Raw genomic sequence first — 6,582 nt, 5'->3', positions numbered from 1 at the left:
TTTGGAAACAGTCTGCTGTTCCATATCCAATTCATACAATAAACTCTGCTTTATTGAACACAGAAGCACTATTCACAATAGGATGCTGACCACCTGAAGTATGTCTACTGAAAACTGAGATATGCAATAATGGTAAAACACAAAGAGCTTTTGAAGACAGTATACATTTCCTGATCTCAGTGATGGTTACATCAAATACATGGAAATAATATAATTTTGCACATGTTGGTTTAAACACTAATAGGTTTAAATTTTGGTTTTTTGTGTTTGAATATAGATACTAAATTTTTTTTAATTTCAGATGTGGTTCAACTTATTTTTCACTGTAAAATTCTAAATATATAATTCTATGGCATCTGGTCCCATCACTAAATGGGAAATAGATGGAAAAACAGTGGAAACAGTGTCAGACTTTATTTTGGGGGGCTCCAAAATCACTGCAGATGGTGACTGCAGCCATGAAATTAAAAGACGCTTACTCCTTGGAAGAAAAGTTAGGACCAACCTAGATAGCATATTCAAAAGCAGAGACATTACTTTGCTGACTAAGGTCCATCTAGTCAAGGCTATGGTTTTTCCAGTAGTCATGTATGGATGTGAGAGTTGGGCTGTGAAGAAGGCTGAGCGCCGAAGAATTGATGCTTTTGAACTGTGTTGTTGGAGAAGACTCTTGAGAGTCCCTTGGACTTCAAGGAGATCCAACCAGTCCACTCTAAAGGAGATCCGCCCTGGGTGTTCTTTGGAGGGAATGATGCTGAAGCTGAAACTCCAGCACTTTGGCCACCACATGCGAAGAGTTGACTCATTGGAAAAGACTCTGATGCTGGTAAGGATTGGGGGCAGGAGGAGAAGGGGACGACAGAGGATGAGATCGCTGGATGGCGTCACCAACTCAATGGATGTGAGTTTGAGAGAACTCCGGGAGTTGGTGATGGACAGGGAGGCCTGGCATGCTGAGATTCATGGGGTCGCAAAGAGTCGGACATGACTGAGCAACTGAACTGAACTGAACTGATGTATATGTTAAGGTTCTAACAACAAAATGAGGGTACCAACATTAGATAAGAAGCAACTGGGAAGGGTAACTGGCCTTAGGTCCTAACATAGCAGTTCTAGTCAGAAAGTCTCAGGTCAAACTTCATCAAAGGAGCTGTTCTATAATGATACATTTGACCCCATGTTTGGGCTTCCCTGGTGGCTCAGAGGTTAAAGCGTCTGCTTGAAATTCAGGAGACCTGGGTTCGATCCCTGGGTCAGGAAGATCCCCTGGAGAAGGAAATGGCAACCCACTCCAGGATTCTTGCCTGGAGAATCCCATGGATGGAGGAGCCTGGTGGGCTACAGTCCACGAGGTCACAAAGAGTAGGACACGACTGAGTGACTTCACTTCCACTTTCTATGTATCCATACACAGTTCAGAAGCCAACAAGGTAGTATAGCTTGCTTGTATCCCACAAGAGATGCCACTCTCTCTAAATTCATACCACATTCTGGACCAAAAGTTTGCACCCCTCTCACCAACAACCATGTGTGTATATGCACATATCACTTAGCATTTTTCAGCAGTCATGAAACTTAGGTCTTCACTTGTTAATCAAAACAGCCAGGGAGGCTATTTCTACCACACCTCTGTATGTCCTACAGGACTGTAACCGTTACTCTGCTATCCTAAAACCACTTTTCTTTTTTCACATTTAGGATTTCATCCTTCAGCTATCAAGCATTGCCACCCATCTCTGCCCTTCAGTCTACTTGGTCAGTTTCCAGAAAACAGCCATCTCTGCTTGTAACGGCACTTCTTGGTAGATTCATTTGGGCGTTTTAATACATTTTCCTTGTTTCCTTAAAATAAATGAATAGAAGATGGATAAAATTTATGGGATGATATTACCGACAATGTAATTAACACAAGATGGACAGAGCATGAAGTAGAAGAAAGGAGGTGCCTGTTCAATCTGGTTTGGATGTTCATGGGAAGTAAGCCTGTTGATTATATGTTTAACTTTGAAGGGAAAGAAACAGTTTGTTTCTGTTTTTTTTTTTTTTTTTAATCCATGGACTGCTGATAGCACACTTAATCATATTTGACAAAATTTGGAAGTGACCAAGATGATAGCCAGTAAGTAAACGGAGAAATAAGCTGATCTATCCAGATATGGACTATTATTCTGCACTAAAAAGAAACAAGCTGTGAAGTCAGAAAACCAACAGGAGGAAACTTAAATGCTATTACCAAGTGAAGGAAGCCCATTTGATACAGCCACGTGGTATATGTAATACTATCTGTATGCCATCGTCAATAGGCAAAACTATGGAGACAATGGAAAGATCCTTAGCTGCCAGCAGGTGGTGGTGGCTCTGAGAGATGAATATGTGGAAGAGAGAGGATCCTTCTTCCTCTGGGACAAAGAAAATGTTGTGTATAATACCAAAATTATGGTAATGGCAATGTACATTTGTCCCGCCTCATAGAATGCACAACACCAAGAGTGAACCTTAATGTAAGCCACAGTGTTTGGGGGACATTGACAAGTCAGTGTAGCTTCACTGGATGTAGCCGATCTCTCAGCCTGGTGGGGGTCGCTGGTAATCGGTGGCTGTGACATGTGAGGACACGGATTAGGGGAAAACTCTGCACAGCCCCTCAAACAAAAGAACACACTAGAGAAGAAAAAATGAGAAAACAATCTATTAAATGCTGGTAATATATTGGTGAAGGTAATATATTGGTGAAGTTTATATATCCAAAATGTGAACTGTTACATTATAGGATATGGAGAAGAAATTTTTTTAAGTCATAGATTGAGTGTCTGTATTAATAAAATATCCCCCCTTCGACCCCTTAGAGAATTTCATGGGCTTATACAAGATCTGGTTAGAGCCACAGCTTTCTTCAACACAATCAAGAAAACTAGAGGGCCAAACTTAAACTTGCTCTTGTCAATTTGTAAAAAGAATTTATAAAACACTACCAAAATTATCCTCATAATCTCCTTTCCATCCCTTGCAAATCATCCTCTGTGGGCCATTTCTCCTTCATCAAACTCTATTTCTAGGTTTATTAAATGTGACTTCCATTGAGCTAGGAGAAACAGAAGTTGAGCTAAGAAATACACTTATAAGATTTATTTCCCTAGTGGCACAGTGGATAGACGTCTGCTTGCCAGTGCAGAGGACACAGGTTCAATACCCGGACTGGGAAAATTGTACATACTGACAAGCAACTAAGTCCCTGCACCACAACCACTAAGCCCTCACTCTTGAGCCCGTGAGCCACAACTGCTGAGCCTGGGTAGTGCAACAACTGAAGTCCACATGCCTACAGCCTGTGCTGCCCAGCAAGAAAAGCAACAAGAAGAGCCCCTGCAGTGAGAAGGCTACACAAGGCAACAAAGAGTAGCCCCCGATCCCCGCAAGCAGAAAAGAGCCAGCACAAAGCAACAAAGGCCCACTGCGGCCAAAAGTTAATGAACAAAGTTTGGTTTTCAATTCACTAGCAGTGCTTGATTATTAATATTTAGTCTCTGTTTTGGATATGCATAGATGTATTATAGAACACTCAGGCCTTTAAAAGCTGAAGCACTCTTTCTCTACATAAAGAAATTTAGGATTCTTTTCTGTTTTCCTAAAACAGACTACCCTTCATTCTGCTTAGACAGTCCACTTGCAACTGCACTCTCAGGGAAGCTGTGGGTACAAAAGTAGCAAATTGCATCTAAATGAAATGTATGTGTCCTACCTTCACCGAGCTTACAGCATATACTGGGTCTGCAATTCCCATCCTTAGAGTCACACTTTGTCCAACGGGTTTCATTATAATGTGGACAACTGAAATGAAGTCCATATGTCTTAATATTAACACAAAAGTTGTTGACTTTTTTGCTTGGCTTTTTTCTAAAATGTGTTACTGACGTACCTCCTTTCTTAAAGTATACAGAACATGACAATCATTATTGATTATTTGGTAAAGTTACCATCATAATGTATTGTGCCATTTGGAACAATAGTGCCATTTGAAACAATACTAATAGCCTAATGTAGCACAGGTATAAGATTGATGGACTTACTTATTTACATTTGGTGCTGTTGTTGTTCAGTGGCTAAGTCCTGTTTGATTCCTTGTGACCCCATGGACTGCAGCACCCCAGGCTTTCCTGTCCTTCACTATCTGCTGCATTTTGCTCAAACTCATGTCCATTGAGCAGTGATATCATCCAACCATCTCATCCTCTGTTGCCACCTTCTCCTCCTGCCTTCAGTCTTTCCCAGCATCAGGGTCTTTTCCAATGAGTCAGCTCTTCGATCAGGTGGCCAAGGTATTGGACCTTCAGCATCAGCATCAGTCCTCCTAGTGAATATTCAGGGTTGATTTCCTTTACGATTGACCAGTCCTTGCAGTCCAAGGGAGTCCCACGAGTCTTCTCCAACACCACAATTGGAAAGCATGAATTCTTCAGTGTTCAGCCTTCTGTATGGTCCAAACTCACTTAAACTCATGACTCCTGGGAAAGCTATAGCTTTGACTATACAAACCTTTGTGGGCAAAGTGACATCTCTGCTTTCTAATACACTGTCTAGTGTATATACATACACTTAATAGCAACCATTTATCCTTTAAAACATTCATGTCTGTACATTTCTTCTCTGCTTTTCTGCCAGCATTTTACTTTTTACTATTTTTAAGATGCTCTGTAAGTTAAGAGTTAATAGGTTTTAAATAAGGATCTGAGGGCCTCTACTAGGAATAATGAGTTTCTTCTCCTCAGCTGTCTTCCATGAGACTGAACTTGCCCAAAGAATGACAGCCGAAGACATGAATGTTTCTGCCAGTAGGTGCTTTGGTTTGCTAATGTCTTTAGACCTGTTCCTAAATGATTAGTAAAATTTCCCTCTCCTTTTAACATGAGATATTTCAAGAAGGCTAAAAAGAAAGTTTTTTTAAGTCCTAACTAGTGCTGGATACTGTGGGTTGACCAATTTGTCCTTGCTTTGGTTCAGTCGCTAAACCATGTCTGACTCTTTGTGACCCCACGGACTGCACCGCTCCAGGTCCCCTGTCCTCCATTAGCTCTGGGAGTTTGCTCAAGTTCATGGCCACTGAGTCGGTGATGGTGCCTGGCCATCTCATCCTCAGCTGCTCCATTCTCCTTTGGCCTGCAGTCTTTCCCAGCATCAGGGTCTTTTCCAGTGAGTCAGCTTTTCCTATCAGGGGGCCAAAGTATTAGAGCTTCAGCTTCAGCATCAGTCCTTCCAGTGAATATAAAGGGTTGATAATCTTAGGATTGACAGGTCTGACCTCCTTGCAGTCCAACAGACTTTCAAGAGTCTTCTCCAGCACCACACTTGGAAAGCATCAGTTCTTTGGCGCTCAGCCTTCTTCATGGTTCAGCTTTTACAGTAGCGTGATCCACATGTGGGTTTTGAAACTTGAAATGCATTCAGATCCAAATGAGATGTCTTGTATGTGTAAAAGACACAGTGGATTTCAAAGACAGTATAAAATACTTGTTGGTCTCACTAATAATACCTTATATTTGATTACATGCTTAAGTAATATTATTTGGACACAAAGATTTAAAAACATCTTCCTAATATCAGCTCCACTAGTTCCTTTTTCCTTTTTAACATGGTTATTATAAAATTTAAAATTAGACATGGGGTTCACTTTATAGCTCTGTGGACAGAAGATAGGGTGGTAATTCTAGATAAGAAGCAAGTGGGAAAAGGGCGGCTGGCCTTTGGCCCAAAGATGATGGTTTTGGTCAGAAAGCCTGAGGTGCCACCTCTTCAAAGGAGCTGTTCTGTAACGATACATTTAACCCCATGTTATGTATCCATACACAGTTCAGAAGCCAACAAGGTAGTATAGCTTGCTTGTATCCCACAAGAGATGCCACTCTCTCTAGATTCATACCACATTCTGGACCAAAAGTTTGCACCCCCCTCACCAACAACGATGTGTGTACATGCACATATCACTTAGCATTTTTCAGCAGTCATGAAACTTAGGTCTTCACTTGTTAATCAAAACAGCCAGGGAGGCTATTTCTACCACACTGCTGAATGTCCTACAGGACTATAACCGTTACTCTGCTATCCTGAAACCACTTTTCTTATCTCACATTTAGAATTTCATCCTTCAGCTATCAAGCATTGCCACCCATCTCTGCCCATCAGTCTACTTGGTCAGTTTCCAGAAAACAGCCATCTCTGCTTACAATGGTGCTTCTTGGTAGATTCTTTTGGGTGTTTTAATACATTTTCCTAGTTTCCTTAAAATAAATGAATAGAAAATGGATAAAATCAACATGATGACATTACTGACCATGCAATTAACACAAGATGGACACAGCATGGAAGTAGAAGAAAGGAGGTTCCTGTTCAGTCTAGTTTGGATGCTCATGGGAAGTAAGTCTGTTGATTATATGTTTAATTTTGAAGGGAAATAGTTTCTTTTTAGTTAATGGATACCTATAGTACATTTCAATAAGTTATTATTGTTGTTCCTTAGTAAGTCATGTCCAGCTCTTTTGTGACTCCATGAACTTCAAACTACCAGCCTCCTCTGTCCATGGGATTTTT

This window comes from Oryx dammah, unplaced genomic scaffold (genome assembly GCF_014754425.2).
Source record: "Oryx dammah isolate SB20612 unplaced genomic scaffold, SCBI_Odam_1.1 HiC_scaffold_24, whole genome shotgun sequence".
NCBI lineage: Eukaryota > Metazoa > Chordata > Mammalia > Artiodactyla > Bovidae > Oryx > Oryx dammah.
This window is presented reverse-complemented; position numbering follows the sequence as displayed.